We start from the raw sequence: 17,970 nt of genomic DNA on the forward strand, positions 1-17,970 counted from the left end.
ACAATGCTCAAGCTCAAAGGAGCTTTGTATTGACAGAGGTTCACTGAGTGCTTCAGTACTGCTGGGGCCTCAGCAACTGACAGTCTCCTTGTGGAAAGGTTGATGCTGTTTGAATCAAGCTAAAAGTGGCTTTATCAGCAATTCTGATTGCAAGGAAATGTTGTGTGTCTCTTATCTATGCCTCGTCTTTAAGAATCAGTTGCTGAGTTTAGCCGAAGGTAGTAGCAGAGAGTAGTCAGTTTAGATTCCATTTATTGTTCTACTACTGAGCTGATCTCTTACTGTGGCTTCTTAGAAAGTGGAGATGCCTTTCCATTGTAAGAGGGGGAGAAAACAACAACAAAAGGAAGGGGGTAGGTTAGCATATGTGTGTGTTGTGTGCAATGTGTGTAGGAGATGTCTTGTGTAAGGCTGAATTTGCCTTGGGGGGTGGGGGTGGGGTGGGGGGGTTCTTAGGGCTGGGCATGTTCCTCAAATGCCGACCCTGGAATTCCACACCCTGAGGTCAGGGCTTTTGTTTGCAATTCCACCGTAAACAATTCCCCAAAGTACACACAAACACACGTCCTCGATATTCTGCTGGCCAGGGGAGGGAAATAGCTTTTGTAACTGAAGTATTTACTCATATGCTTAGGGTGTTTAAAAAGAATTTGCTGCAAGCAAGAAATTCTCCACCAATCATACACATTGATACAGCACTATCAGATAAAGCAATGCATGTTCTTTCATGCAAATATTTGCATAAAAGACCTCAGTGCCAAAGGTCACTTTGCAGGGAAAAAATGTAAAGAATGTGGATTTGTTTTGTAATCCATTGATTAAAAACTTCAAACTGAGGCTGTCTTTTAACTCTAAAAGTTTACCCACTGATCATATCTATATTTTCTTAAATCATTTATCTCGCCACAGACAACTACAAATGTTAAAGATGTGAATGGCTGAAGTTCCTGGACCTCATTATGGTTTTGTTGTAACTTGTATTTGCATCTTGTTCTGGGAAACTTAAGGTTGAATCTGATTCTTCTGTGACCTGCACATTCCTCCTGCATGAATGGCATTAAAGACAGGCTTCAAGCTGCAATAAGTGTTTATCTGTAGCACCATATTCAACATTTGTCTTGAAAAGAAAATTCAGTTTTTAGTATATTGTCAGTGCAAGTGTAGACCAAGTCACCAAGCTTACATTCCTCCACAGTGCTTCAGGCCCTTTCCACATGCTCAGTAAAACATAATTCATCACTAATGTCTTGGTTGTTGTCATTTAGTGCACTGCTGCATCTTGTGCACTATACATCTTAACCCTTTATAGGACACTAATTGAAATACTTTGAAATTCAAAATCAGGGTCAATGAAGTTGTTCACAAGTGGCAAAAAAAAAAAGCAAGATATGTATATATAAAAAAATAAAAGAAAAACACATATGGTGAAAAGAACATGTAAGTTAGAACATTTGTGAGGCACTTGTGAATGTCAACCACAGGGCAGTCAGATGTACTGCTGTCTGTGTCAAAGAACATTTGAGGAACTGCTGTTGAAGTGAAACTCCCAGTAAACTGTGCTGGGGGTCATCCAGCTGAGTACAGCTATATGAGGACAGCACGAGGTATATTGGAAAATGTACAGCCAATAATGCCAGCATAATGGCTTCTGCAGACAGGCCCATACATTAAATGTCAACCTGTCTTTGAGGCAGTAAGAAAGGGTATTAATTGTATATGGCCTGTGACCTGTGTGTCTCAGCGTAGTCTATGGAAATATTTGTTTTGTGAATACAACTTTATTTCTAAAAACAAATGACAGCAAAAAAAAAGGAAAGAAAGTTACTGTATAAAATTACAATAAACTCAAATTTTATTGTTTTTGAAAAATATATGTTTATTTCAAATTTGATGTTACATTTCGAAACTTTAAGACAGGAATATACTTAGCACTGTGTTGCATCTGTAACCTATCAAAATGTTTCATGCACGAGACAATAACAATAATTTGTTTCTTAATTGATTCTTGATTCTAAAGTTATGTACAATGATTTGGTCCTAAATTGATTCTAAATTCTAAATTTATGTACAGCACTTTGGTCAACTGTTGTTGGAGTTCAGCTGCCCAACTGATCAGAACCTCCTTTGCTGATTCCTGTTTCATAATGCATCACATCTTTAAATGGGGGAAGCCCACTTTAATATCTGTACTCTTTTATTGCTGGTGATGCTACTGTGATACCTAAAGAATGTGGTTTGGCATTGTCTTGATTAAATAAGTCATGCTTTCTATGAAAAAAAAGGGCAGCAATGATGTTCTAAAACCTGTATATATTATTGAGTATGAATGGGGCCTTAAAATAATTGCAAGTTGCCCATGATGTGCAATTAAGCAACCCCAAATCATCAGGAGTGCTTGTTTTGGAATGGTTTAATGTACAATGGTAGAGTCGTTATGATAGTAGAATGCCATTTTTCGATACCATAGGAGAGAAAAAAAAAAGACAAAACAATAATGAGGCTTTCTTGTAAATATAAAGATTAGAACAATTTAAGCAATGACATCAGTAACAACACTGTTTTTAAGTTGTCTGATACATTGCAAAAAAAAAAAAAAAAAAAATATATATATATATATATATATATATATATATATATATATATATATATATATATATAGCAAAACTGTAATATATGATATATACCAAATTTATTAGACCTTATAATGCTGTCAAAAACCTGTTGAAAGCTAAAAATTACTGAATTCATTGAGCTGAATTCATATTTTTATACTGGTGAATTAACCATTACAGAAACCAAAAAAATATTTTGGTAATTACCAATAAATCTTACATTGAGGACAGCTACAATTGTGTATATATCCTCCATGTGTATATGTCCATGTGTATATGTCCTCCAACTCAGATCCTCTAACAGAGGCCTGGGAGCTTGAGGGTCCTGCACAGTATCTTAGCTGTTTTCAGGACTGCTCTCTTCTGGACAGAGATCTCGGATGTTGTTCTTGGAATCTGCTGGAGCCATTCTCCCAGTTTGGGGGTCACTGTTCTGATTACTAGGGGGACCTTCACCTTCCACATCGTTTCTAGATATTCTCTGAGCCCTTGGTATTTTTCAAACTTCTCGTGTTCTTTCTTCTTGATGTTGCCATCACTTGGTAACGTCTATCACTACGGCTTTCTTCCTTTGCTTGTCCACCTCTACTATGTCTGGTTGATTAGCCATCACAAGTTTGTCTGTCTGTATCTGGAAGTCCCACAGGATCTTAGCTCTGTTATTCTTGACTACCCTTGGGGGCGTATCCCATTTTGACCTTGGGACTTCCACAGATGCTCCTGTATACTATGCCAGCCACTTGGTTGTGGCATTTCATGTATGCTATGCCTGCTAGCATCTTGCACCCTGATGTTAGGTGCTGGATTGTCTCAGGGGCATCTCTGCACAGCCTGAACCTGGGGGCTTGCCTTTTGTGGTGGACCCCAGCCTCTATCGATCTTGTACTCAGAGGTTGTTTCTGTGCTGCCAGGATTACTGCCTCTGTGCTGTCTGTTAGTCCAACTTCATCGAGCCATTGGTAGAATTTTTCTATATCAGCCACTTCTGGCCAGCTTATTATCCCAACAGGGTATCTTACAACTGGCAGGGCGTAGGTGTTGATTGCCCAGATCTTGTTCTTCCCATTCAGCTGACTCTTCAGGACTTGTCTTACTCTCTGGAGGTACTTGCAGCTTTCCTAGCGGCCTCTTCATGGTTCCCATTTGCCTGTGGGATTCCAAGGTACTTGTAACTGTCAGTGTCTACAATGCCTTCTGGTAGTGCAATCCCCTCAGTTTTGACTACCTTCCCTCTCTTTGTTACCATTCGACTACACCTTGACCACACCAAATGATATTCCGATGTCATTGCTGTCGATCCTACTAGTGTGGATCAGTGAATCGATATCTCATTCACTCCTGGCATACAGCTTGATGTCATCCATATAGAGGATGTGGCTGATGTTTACCCCATTCCGTAGTCGGTATCGGTAGTCAGTCTTGTTAATAATCTGGCGAGGGGAGGGGTGTCAGACTTATGTAGAACAGCAGTGGGGACAGAGTATTGCCTTGGTAAATCCTACATTTGATGGTGACTTGTGCAATTGGCTTAAGTTGAAGTGCACATTGATTTGTTCAGTAGAGAACATCTGGTTTATTGTCCTGGCTTCTATGTCTCTAGTATATCTCTTCAAGTGGTTAGCCAAAGCTGTGAGTCTTTGTTTGGTAGTTTCTAAGACCTCAAGTATGGACATCTTGTTGTAATTTTTAGGCATTCCTTTGCTGTCTAGCTTCCCTCCCTGTTGCCTCCAGTCTCCTTCTCCATGGAGGGTACTGCTCCTTGTGACTGTTCATCTTGTTGCCAAGCATCTCAAGGATCACCACTGCTGTAGTATAGTTCACCTGCTTGGTTTCAGTGATGGCTACAGTAAGGATTGTCCATAATGCTGCTTTCACATCGTCTAGTAGGCTTTTAGAGGGTACTTCACGTAGTCTTGGTGATCGGCCATAGAGTGTCCAGGTTTCCAGCTTAGCCATGTCTTCTCTTTCTCTCAGGTCAGCTGCACTGTTTATATATGTAACAGCTGAAATAAAGACACAAGCAGCAGCTAAGGCAAAGTGCATATTGTGTGAATATTAAAAAAAAATGGGCCACACACAGTGGGTATAGCAAACTGTTGTGTTGCAGTTGTTACTGCAACACAGCAGTGTTAATTTCATTGCCGAAATATTTTGTCATAGTTTTCATCAACGACCCTTTTTTCATGACGAAAACGAGATGATAACTAAATAAAAACTACCTAAAAGAATAAAAACATGAAATTAATTGACACTTTCGTCAACGAATGAAAACGAGACAAAAATGCTTAATGGGGACGACATCCAATCAGATCTTATTTAATTTTGTGAAAGGCAGGGACAAGTTAGGAAAACATCCAATCAAACGCACAGTTACACAAATTTGCTCTATATCTGGGAAAGACCAAACTAGCCTGTGATTGTCGTTACTTCCGATAGAACTAAGTTATGTAAACAATGTCAGCAGGGAGAAGAGAAGAGCTGATGTATGGACACATTTGTCCTTTGACGTTTTGGACAAACAAAACAATGTGTAAACCATGTGAGGAGACTATCTTGGGTAAAAAACACGACAAATCTTAAATGACATCTGCAAACCAGTCACCCAGATCTCCATGCATTTTAATGTCATGCAGGGTAAAGTGTTTTCCCAGTTTAGCTTGTGTTTAGAGAAAATCACCACACTGTTGTAAAATGCTCATATTATCACAGTAATGTGGTGTCAATGATCAGGTGTGTTGGAAGCAGGTGAAACGCTAATGTTAATATTATTAATAATATTCCATAACTTTCAAAAATGTTTAATTTTGTGCGTGCATTTACATTTTACACCCTTTATATTTTTGTCGACTAAATCGACTGTAGATTTAGTCGACTATATTCTTACGATACTTTGTCAACTAAAACTAAAACTATCAGATGACTAAATATGACTAAAACTAAATTACATTTTGTCAAAAGACTATGACTAAAACTAAATTTAAAAATTTCCTGTCAAAATTACCATTGCAGCACAGTGAGGACATGGTATTTTCCTTCCTCTGTAATAACATATACTTCTGTGCAAAAGACTTGAGCCAGCCTTCTTTTCTTTATGCTTTGCCAATGAGACAGAATTTCTGGTAATTATTTAAAGTGGTCTTGAGTAATAGTTCTTCAGGCTTTTTGAAAGTCTTTCAAAGTTTTTCTTTAGACATTCGCGGCTTTTTCACTCATCTTCAGTCCAGTTCAGCATAATATTGTGTGTATTTGTTTGTTGTTTGTTTGTCACTGTGAAAGAGAGCCAGAGATTAATAATAGTGATTAAATACAAAGTTTTGTATAAACACATAGAGAGTGAAAAAGAGTGAGTGAAGAAGAAATCCACAGTGTATCATGTGAAACCCCCAGCAGCCTAGGTCTGTTGTAGCGTAACTAAAGGAGGGTCAATGATTTTAAATTTAATTCTGGATTTAACAGGGAGCCAGTGAAGAGAAACCAGTGTGGAGAAATATGCTCTCTCTTTCTAGTCCCTGTCAGTACTCCTGCTGCAGCAATTTGGATCAATTAAATATTTTCAGGGAGTTTTTAGGACAACCTGATAGTAATGAAATGCAATAGTCCAGCCTAGAAGTAATAAATGCATGAACTAGTTTTTCAGCATCACCCTGACAGGATGTTTCTAATTTTAGAGTTTTTGTGCAAGAAAGTAGTCCTACGTATTTGTTTAATATGCACATGCACAAGGACATATCCTGGTAATAAAAAAAAAAAAAAAAAGGGATACTAAGATTTTTCACAGTGTTACTGGAGGCCAAGGTAATGCCACCCAGAGTAAGTACCCGTATAGACACCATGTTTCTAAGATTTTTAGGGCCAAGTAGAATAACTTCAGTTGTATCTGAATTTAGAAGTGGGAAATTAGAGGTCATCCAGGCCTCCTTAATAAGATATTCCTGGAGTCTAACTTATTTGTGTTTCATCTGGCTTCATGGTTAGATAAAGATGGATGCATAAAGATGCATACAATGAAAATGTATGCAATGCTTTCTAATAATACTGCCTAAGGGAAGCATGTATAGTGTAAATAAAACTGGTCTGAGCACAGAACCCTGTGGAACTCCATAATTAACCTTACTGTATGATGATTCCAAATTACATGAACAAACTGGAGTCTATTAGATAGATATGATTCAAACCACTATAGCCAATACCTACACAACGCTCTAATCTCTGCAGTAAAATATTGTGGTCAGCAGTATTAAATACTGCACTGAACTCTAGTAGGACAAGCACAGAGATGAATCCACTGTCAGAAGCCATAGAAGATCATTTGTAACCTTCACTAATGCTGGGTCTGTACTGTGATGAATTCTGAATCCTGATTGAAACTCTTCAAATAAACCATTCTTCTGCAGATGATAAGTTAGCTGTTTATAACTACTCTTTCAAGAGTTTGTGCAATAAGGGTGTCAGGGTGGCTTAGTGGGCGAGCAGGCAACCATGTACACCATGTGGCTGTGACGCAAGTGGCCATGGTTCACATCTGACAGAGCGAGTTCCTCTGGAGCCTCAGACAGAACAGTTTCCCTGACTGATGACTGACATAGAGGATTGGAAGCCACTGACGACTCTGGTGCAGGCAGTAGGAGGAAGTGTATCTGCAGACTCTGACAGCAGATTCGAAGACTGACGTGACGGAGGTGCAGCAGATGTTGAGACTCTGGAGGTTGCTCTGATGGCTGGGATGACTCTAGAAACTCCACCTGTAGGCATGCAGGACACAGAACTATTTCCCCCAAAGACTGAGACCACTCTCCAGGACACGCAGCCATCTCCACTGATGACTGGGGCTGCATGTGAGAGTTCACTGCTGCTCCCTGAGGCCGGACCTTAGCCACCACCACTCGAGGAACAGACATGGGTGTAGGAGCCAGCTAGTCCCTGGCTGCCCCCACCTGAGGAATAGGATTGGGTGCAGGGAGCTTAGACACTGGGGAAGACTCAGCTGGAGCTTCAGTCTCTGAGGAGGCAAACACAGGTGCATTGCATGCAGTCTCTTTTGTCATCAACCCAAAAGCATAACACAAAAAGTCTTTGTTGGCTGGCTTAGGAACACAAACAGACAAACAATACAAAAAATCAGTCTCTGGCTGGGGAGGCTGAATTAGGGCTGGCACAAGTTGAGAAATTAAATTGCCACTTAAAGCAGCTGGTGTGGAAACATCACACACAGTTTTATCCACGGCTGGCTCAAAAGTACAAAAAGAATTGTCTTTACTGGCCAGAGCTGGCAGGAAAACAGTCTCGTGTAACAAAACAGAATTACTCACTGACGAGAAGCTCTCTAATGAACTGGTGCCGACACACATGGGCAGAGAAGCGGATGTGATCTAAAACTGCCAGGGATGGAGCGTCAACCGACTAGAGCTGTACTGAACTTGTAGTGGTAGCAAGCCTGAGACTGCCAATCTCACGGTCAAGAGCTGCGCTTTCTCCTGCGGGAGGGCGCAAGGGGCGTCCTCAGCCCACATTTGCACCAAAAAGGAGGCTGGCAAGGAAAAACGTCTGGCAGCAGCAGCATGTGATGGGCTGATCTGCTGCGATGGCAGCAAGGAGGTGGAGGTGAGAGAGAGGGAGCCACCTCTTGGGAATGTATCTGCTTTCTCAGTTCTGTTAGGGATCCTTCTAGCTCTGAGACCCTGGGATCTTGTTTAAGCTGAGAATTGTTCCTCAAAATGGCATCAATGCAAACGCCCTGTCTGGATCCTTGCAGCAATCCAACAGAATTGAGTTCACTGGATCCATATCTGGTCGTGTCGTTCTGTCACTGTCAGGCAGGCAAAATTGGGACCCAAAATGCAGGACTCAAAACAAGGTTAAATTTGACTCCAGATTTAATGCCAAATGAACTGGTTTACAAAGCTGAATGGGGCCAACAGCACAGACTAGGAAAACAACTTAAACAGACAGACTGGAGAGCACACAAAAGGCAAGAAGCCAAAGGCAGAGGCAGTGACATTCAGGGAGTCTCTCCTGAGGCGGGCAACAAAGGAGGTGACTCCCAGGAGGTGACAGCCAGTAGCCTGGCTGTGGATGGGTGTTGATGGTAGTGCCAGGACCCTTCTGGAGGCTTAGCAGGTGGCCAACAGAGGAGGCGACAGATACCCTTAGAGGGCTTGATTGTTCTGTCACGGCTCAGCAAGCAGATGACTCAACGCGGGACTTGTGACTAAAAGTTCAAAGGTTTATTTACAATTCAGATAATCATAACAGAACAAGGTGAGTTTTCCAGATGACGATGTCCAAATCCACAGAAAGTAAAGCCCATTAACATCCACTCATTCTCACACAAAGGCAGGGATCCAAGTCCACAGAACAGGGAGGTCCAAAAACAAACGTCACACTCTCTCTCCTACCTTTGTCGGTCCATTCAAAGTTGAGGCTATAGTTAACCCTACTTCTGTTTGTCTCAAGCTTCCTCACAACATGCAAATCCATAATATGTTCCATGTTTTCTCAACTGAAGCCCACGAGTTCCAGTCTTTTGTGTGTGCATGTTAACCACACCTCTGTGTTTCACTGGGCAGGTCATCCTAGGTTCCGGCTCTCCTTTTCAGCACATCTGGAGCTGATGAGCACACCTGTGTGCCATTAGTTCATTTGGCTGCTACTTAAACTGAGGAGTGACCTTTAGGTCAACGCTTGATTGTTGCGCTATCCACGTTAGTGACTCTTTAACATTCTTGTCTGAATTGCTTCGGTGGCAAAATCCCATCTTCTTAACCCATGTGTCGTATCTGTGCAGATTTCCCTGGCATTCCCACAGAGTGGAGAGAGAGGAAGACATTTGTTTTGGACCTATCTGTTCTGTGGACTTTGGACCCATGCCTTTGTGTGAGAGAGAGTGGATGTTAATGGACTTATCCATTCTGTGGATTTGGACCTCGTCATCTGGAAAATTCATCTAATTGATTATCTAAATTGTAAATAAACCTTTGAACCTTTAATCACGAGTCCCGCGATTGAGTCTACCTGCTTGCTGAGGCCATGACAATGGGTTTTCCCCAGAAGGTTTCCCAATTATCTATAAACCCCACATCATTTTTGGAAACCACTCAGATAGCACTCAAACAGGGGGGTTTCTGACCCACCTGTCCAGCAACAACACACGGGAGGTGTGGCAGGGCATTCAGAACATCACAAACTACAGAGGCTGTGATGTGACAGCAGGAGACCTGAGTGAGGAACTAGCAGAGGGAACTTAACTGTTTCTTTGCTCGCTTTTAAAAACACCTCAGGACCACTCATCTGCACACCCACCCCAACCCCACCACTGGGCTCCAGCTCCACCTCACTCACTGTCCAGGAGCATGAGGTACAGCACGTGCTCTCGGCAGTGAACCCCAGAAAGGCTGCTGGACCAGACAGAGTACCTGGCAAGGTGATCAGAGCATGTGCCCACCAGCTCACCCTGATTCTCACCAGGATTTTCAACCTCTCCCTGGCCCAAGCAGTCATCCTTCCGTGCCTAAAAAACAGCTACAATCATTGCCGTATCAAAAAGGTCATCCATCACCAGCCTAAATGATTACCGCCCTGTGGCCCTCATACCAATAATCATGAAGTGCTTTGAGAGACTGGTTCTCCAGCATATCAAAGACCACTCCCCCTATAGCAGAAACTACACTTGCATGCTCTTTGTGGGTTACAGCTCAGCTTTTAACACAATCATCCCGGACATTCTCACTACCAAACTGCACCTCCACTGGATAAAGGACTTCTTAACCAACCAGCCCCAGACTGAAGACTTGGCCCCCATCTTCTCCTCCACCCGCACACTGAGCACTGGCTTCCACAGGGCTGTGTGCTGAGCCCCTCTTGTACTCCTCTACACCCATGACTGCAGTCTGGCCCACAAATAACAACCTCATTGTCAAATTTGCTGACGACACCACAGTGGTCAGATTCATCTCAAGGGGAGATGAGGCAGCCTACAGAAAGGAGGTCCTGAAGTTGACTTCCTAGTGTTCAGAGAACAACCTGCACTGAACACCATGAAAACCAAAGAGATCATCATTGACTTCAGGAAACACAGGACTGACCCAGCCCCCCTCTACATCAAACGGTGAGCGTGTGGAGAGGGTCCACACCTTTAGGTTTCCTTGGTGTTCTCATCTCTGATCTCTCTTGGTCAGATAACATCAAAGCTGTTATCAAGAAGGCTCAGCAGCGACTTCACTTCCTGAGGGTCCCCAGGAAGAACAACTTGGACTCAGACCTGCTGCTGCTGACGTTCTACCGCTCATCCATTGAGAGCCTGCTGACGTACTGTATCACAGTATGGTACGGCAGATGCATTAAGGCAGACAGGGTGAGGCTTCAGAGGGTAATTAAGACAGCACAAAGAATCATTGGATGCCCTCTCCCCTCCCTAATGGACATCTACACCTCCCGATGTGTCAGCAGAGCCAAAAACATCATCAAGGACAGCTCACACCCTGGCTTTGAACTGTTTGACCTGCTGCCCTCTGGCAGGCGCTACAGGTGCATCAAAGCCAGAACAAACAGACTCAAGAACAGTTTCTTCACCAGAGCAGTCACAACCCTGAACTCACTCATCCACTCTAACTGTCCAATACCCATATCTCTGTGCAACATTATATTATTCATCACTCCTATATTGTGTAATATCCAGTATTCATTCACTAGTGCAATAATCATTAATCAAATGTAATACTCACCATATACTTATTTTAGTTTAGTTTTTACAATGTATATATTTTTATAGATTCTGTTTTATTTCTGTATATTTTTAGAAGTTCTTTTATATTTTAGAAAGTGTGACTTTCTACAGCATGGCACTGAACAGGAGTGGCCCTCCAATTTCATTTTTTTTTTTGGTATTGTGTATATTTTTGTTTGATTTGTATTACATTCTGTATAATGGCAATAAAGGCATTCTATTCTATTCTGTTCTGTTTAGGGCTACGCTTCCTCCTCAGTGTCATCCAGCCAACCTGGTTTCCCAGCTGCTTGGGACTTTTACCCACACTGATTACAAGGGCCAGGCTAGCTAGCCAGGGGACTTTGTTACTAGCAGTCTTTCAAAATAATGTATAATTTGTTCACATTTCTTTAGTTGAATCTACAAAAAATCTCAAAGATAACGCAGTTTGATGGGCATAAAATAACTGTAGAGGCTAAGCCAATGCTTTAAGCCACTGAGGCGCTACACACGGGCTAACCTAATTGACACGCTGATTGCGGTGCCTGATGAATCAAAGTCTGAGTCATACTTGCCAGTTGAACACTTCGTCCATTTATTTTTATCCACAATCATCAGTGTCCATTATACTTGCACAGATTTCTAGAAACACTTGAAATATCAACACCCATAATTCTCCAAGGTCCTTGCATCTTCAGCGGTCAAAAACTGTTTTTCCCTTCCGGGTGGAACACCTGACCAAACCAAAAAAAAACCCTTACCATATATAGTCAGGCCCACCAATTACCCTGTGATGCGTGATACCCAGTAAATACATATTCTGCTCCTACAATAACATTTTTGCTCCAAAGTGAGTCCCAAAGAGCTATTAGCCAAAAAGTTATCTTATAGCATATCTCAGATTATATACAGTATGTTCTTAAAAAAAAAATCTGAGGAAACTGGACAAGTGGAGGACAGGTTTAAAAATGCCAAAGCCTCATCAGAAATGGTCTCAGTTGTAGGATGGCTGTGAAGGAACCATTCTTACTGTTAAGAAACAGGAAGAAAAGGCTGAGATGTACCCAATGTCACGTTATGGACAGGCTTCTGGGGTCCAGGCCTGCTCAATAAAGTCACTGTGCCCCCTCAGCTGAATTCTACTGATACACTTCTGTTACACTAATTCACACAATTTGGCAATGAAAAATGTAAACACCCATATCACCAATAAATTATTTAAGTGTGAGCTCAGTTTATTTATTTGGTTCACAGTACTTTAGTGCCTCTGCAGCAATCGTGGTAATTAGCATGACTGAAGACATTGAGCAAATGGTCAGACTTTGAGAAGTACCCCTCATGTCTCTTTGAAACTAAAAAGAATTCATTCAACAGCTTGTGCAGTTAGTTTTAAAACACTACCATACTCAAAAATTATAAAACAAATGGAATGGAAATCTGTTGAGGATATTGTGCACTTGCAGTCAACTGTTAAAGTATGTGGTGAGTTCAATGATCCACTTCTGCACCCAGGAAAAAAGTGACAAATCTAAATGTGATATTTTTGGTTGAAATTGTCAACAATATGTACAGATGAGATGTGAGTCTCTACAGCCATCTGTAAAACACAGTTGACGCTCTGTCATTGTTTTAGTATGCATTTCAATCAGTGGTGTTGTGGATTTTGTCAAAATTGATCGAATCATGAAAACGGAAAAGTACAGTCAGAAAAGTACATAAATTTTATCTGGAAAGCATCTGATTGGCAATGGCTTCATTTCTCAGCATGGCAATGATCACAAACACACTGCCAATGCAGTAAAAGCATACCTAGATGGAAAAACATACAATCTCCTCCACAGAGCCCTGACCTCAACATTATTGAAGCAGTGTGGGAACACCTTGGCAGAGAACAGGAAAAAAAGCCAGAAGAGCTTTGAATGTCCTTCAAGAAGTTTGGAGAGCTCAATAGAGTTTGAAGAATGACAGTGGTCATACCAAATATTGACTTTCAGACGTTTATGGAATTGTACAAACTGGTTTTGCCTTATGTACTGTATTTCCATTTATGTTTCCACTTTTTTCAATAAATCACTGCACCTATTTCCAATTTTCCTATCAAAATATAATGAAATGAGGGATGGTGCAAGACTTTTGCACAGTACTGTATTTTCACCACAAAACATGTCCCAACATTTATGTCACTTCACAAACATGGCACTGAAATGAGAAATATGACCATCACTTGAGTGAGCCAAACAAATGTAGGATAATCCAGTACAGTGTCAGCATCTGTCTTTGCTGTTACTGTTGATGATGTTATGTTGACAGCTAAACCTCAAAAGCTGAGCAGGGAACATTTTCCATACCTCCTACTGCTTCCCAAGAATTTGTGTTTAAGCAAACACACTCTGACAGAAAGGCATGGGCTACACACAGACACTCACAGACACAGACACACGCGCGCGCGTGCGTGCGCTGTAGCCTAATGAACATAGCAGTACAGAAAGAATTACACATACCTCAGTCAATTCCCTGTACTGTTTTCACTAGTTACACACGTACAGCTGCAGACACAGCACATACACACACGCTCGCGTACATCCTCTCAGACACACTATCTATCAAAAACACATCACACAGGCATGCTGTAAGTTACGCACAGTCCCATTTTTTTGTTTGTGACACTGCATTAGCGGGAAGCCCGGCTGTGATCTAACCTCGCCATGTTTTTCTCCTCTCTTCTGTTATGCTTGGCACCTGTTGTGTGCTTGACATGAGTGCACACACTCACACACAGACCGCTCACATGAGTCCCATATGCTTTTTCTCTGTCATGTGCTATTAATAAATGGAAGAAATCTAAATTCTTTCCATTCCTGTCCAAAGACAAATGCTAGAAGTATTGAGCATATCCTTTGTCATTTCTGTCTACTCCTCAGGTTACATTTTACCATATTTTGAGATAAAATTTTCACTACTGAAAAACTTTAACTGTATTTAAGATTGACTCAAGGGGTGAGAAAAATTGTCAAAAGCAGTAGTTAAACTGCTTATGAACAGAATGAGCAGGAAAAAACTAAAATAAACAGTCAAACAAGGACCGTCGCAAACAAGTCACAACCAGGTGTTAATTTTCTGGGTTGCTTTTATGATCTTAGCTCAGAGCCAGACTTTTTTCTCAAGTTGTTAGACATAGTATGTGATTGAATGTGTGTTATTATTATAAATAGTAGACACTCTGTTTTTCTTCTGTTGTCCTCCCTTATTCCTACCACACACACACAAAAAAAAAAAATCCCACACTGATGCCACGTGGGAGCCAAGTTGAGCCATCACACATATTGTTCCTTATTAACAGACTGCTGGAAAGCCCTGGAACCCCCCCGCCCCGGACCCTCTGAACTCTCCCCTTGGGGAATACAAATGAGCAGGTGATGCTCCTGGAATGTGGATCGGCACAGGTGGAATGGGACTTTGAAGGGGAAAAGGCGTCATAATCTGTCCCCTGTACTGCACAGTTTCCCTCAAGAACGTCTGCTGGCAAAACTCTGACAACAACTCTGGATCCTGCGTCATGTTTTGTTTGGCCGCTGTGATTATTTTCATAGGAAGAACATCTTTATTGATAAAACTTTGTCTGTTGTCCAGGGCTGTTTTGCTCACTTTCTTGTTTGGTTTGCCAGTCTGGGGGAGATCTCTGTCTCCCTTCTGACTTGTAAGGGATACATAATAGTAAGTGATATTTTTGTTTTCCAAGAAAATAATGCTTTTCAAAGAGACATTTACTAGAACAAAAAAAAAAGAAAAAGAAAAAACAAAGAATGAAATACCACAGGATGTTTACAGTTTTAGTTCTGTAATCATGTCTTTCTTTTTTTTTTTTTTTTTTGCTTCTTTTTTTGCTTTTGCTCTGTTAAAGTAGGTGAAGTGGACATCTCAGGCAGAATTCAAGACTTGAGTAAAGTTTAGTTGAGTGTATTTTAGTATGGTGTAATTTTATAAGCTTGAATAAAGAACACATTCAAGAAATGTACAAATGTGCTCAAAAAATTACATAGCATCAAGTATAGCATCAAGTCAATTAAACTTCTGGGATGTTGATCTGGTCATTTAAGTAGCGGAGGGGGTTGTTAATTAGTTTCGGCTGCTATGGTGTTAATGAAATTAACAACAGGCACAATAGAGGGGCAACAATGAGACAACCCCCAAAACAGGAAAGGTTTTGCAGGTGGAGGCCACTCACATTTTCACCTCCTCTTTTTTTCTAACTGTTTTTCTCACTAGTTTTACATTTGGCTAGGCTCAGTGTAACTACTGGTAGCATGAGGTGATACCTGAACCTTACAGAGGTTGCAATGTTTGCCGTGTCTCCAGCGCAGTCTCAAAAGCATGGAGGAGATTCCAGGAAACAGGCATTTACTCTAGGAGAGCTGGGCAGGGCCGTAGAAGGTCCTTAACTTAACACATCAACAGGACTGGTATCTGCTCCATTGCGCAAGGAGGAACAAGATGAGCACTGCCAGAGCACCACAAAATGACTTCCAGCAGGCACTGGTGTGACTCCGGTGTGAATGTGAAGTCTCTGGCCAAACAATGAGAGAAACAGATTCACGAGGGTGGCCTGGGGCTCAAAATCCTTGAGTGGGCCCTGTGCTCTCTACCCACATCATGGAGCGCGACTGCCATTTGCCATAGAATACCAGAATTGATAGGACCACTGGCACCATGTGCTTTTCCCAGATGAGAGCGGGTTCACTCTGAGTACATGCGACAGACGTGAAAGGGTCTGGAGAAGCTGTGGAGAACGTTATGCTGCCGGTAATATCGTTCAGCATGGCCGGTTTGGTGTTGGGTCAGTGATAGTCTGGGAATGCATATCCATGGAGGCATATCCACAAACTTCTACAGACTAGGCAATGGCACCCTGACTGCCATTAGGTATTGGGATGAAATCCTCGGACCCACTGTCACACTCTGCACTGGTGCAGTGGGTCCTAGGTTCCTCTTGGCACATGACAGTGCCTGGCCTCATGTGGTGAGAGAATGCAGGCAATTCCTGGAAGATAAAGGAATTGATACCATTGACTGACCCTCACGCTTGCCTGACTTAAATCCAATTGAACACCTCTAGGACATTATGTTTCAGTTCATCCCTCACCGCCGGGTTTCACCTCAGGACTGTCCAGGAGCTCAGTGATGACCTAGTACAGATGTGGGAGGAGATCCCCAGGACACCATCTATTGTGTAGTTAGAGCATGCCCCAATGTTGTCACACATGCATACAAACATGTGGGAGCCATAAAAACTACCCGAGTACTATTTTCATTTGCTGCCTTTAAATTGCATCAAAATGGATTAGCCTGCTGAATCATTTTTTTCATTTTCAGATTGTCCATGAATTCCTCCCTCTGTAATTTTATAATTTTAATTTCCATCAAGCGATGTTGCATCCTGTTGTTCCAAACACATTATCAAGTCCATATCAGTATAGATATCAACATGATTTTTCCAATGGAGATCTGATGTGTTTTCAATGCATTCCTTAGAACACATCAGAAAAGAGCAAAAAATAGCATAAATAACAACCCCCCACACACAACTCTCCCTCTCTCTCTCTCATTACAGTCATAGATCAGGTGAGCAGCTGTCTGAGTAGTTACCTGTGTGAATAGACTCCAGAATTGTACTACAGGTACAGTTTGTCACAACCAGAAACTCACAGTTAGCTCTCAGCACTTGGAAACTGTGCAGCCCTCACTGTTTATTAGACTGAAGGCTGCAGGTGATCAAACCTTATAGGGCTAATAGGTGACTATTTATTAACAGACAACATGCTGATTCAGGGGAGAAATGCCTGAAAAAATCAGAACAACCTTCTTTTTTTTTTTTTTTCAAATATTTAAAAATTAGTTTCATCATGGAGGTCAAATAAAGACGTGGTTATTTGCAGTGATGACCTGGCAGTAATTACTGCCAGGCAGCAGTTGATTCACTGAGCACACATAGGACAACAGAAGACTATAAGCAGCAGTTTGTCTGGAGAAACATCTCCCTGTTCAACCTGGCTTCAGACAGCAAGCTAACTCTCGCTTTAATGATAATAATAAGGCTAACTTGGTATAGCCTCTCTCCCTCCGAGCCCACAATTACTAGCCTGGCACACTGTGTACGCACAGTCTGTCTGGGGTGCAAGCCACTGGATAATTCTTGGTTACCTGTCGCAGCCACTTCTCACAAACACATTTAACATACAAATACCAGCAAAAAATGCATGGTTATAAACACACTCTAACATGAACACACATGCACAGACATGCATTTAGGATCATGCACATACAACAATATGAAATTAGCCAACATGTAGAGGGAGACAAACGTGGATTGAGGCTAATTTTCCGGCCCAAAACGTCTAGTTAAGGTGAAACCACTGTTGTTGCATCATTTCGTAGGGTCTTCAAAACCCCAGGAGGGTATAAGTGTTCAGTGTGAACAGGAAATTTCCAAGATTTTCCAAATTGATAACAATTAAAAAAGAGGTGCACTTGGGGTTGTTTTATAGCTATGGATTTTTATCAGTTACTTCCTTGTAATGCACTGCTAAAACTCTGCTGAGTAGACAAGCAGCTGATTCTTGAATTATGGTGAATGTTTGAATATCACAGAATTGCTGC

This window comes from Archocentrus centrarchus, chromosome 6 (assembly GCF_007364275.1).
Source record: "Archocentrus centrarchus isolate MPI-CPG fArcCen1 chromosome 6, fArcCen1, whole genome shotgun sequence".
In the NCBI taxonomy this organism is placed as follows: domain Eukaryota; kingdom Metazoa; phylum Chordata; class Actinopteri; order Cichliformes; family Cichlidae; genus Archocentrus; species Archocentrus centrarchus.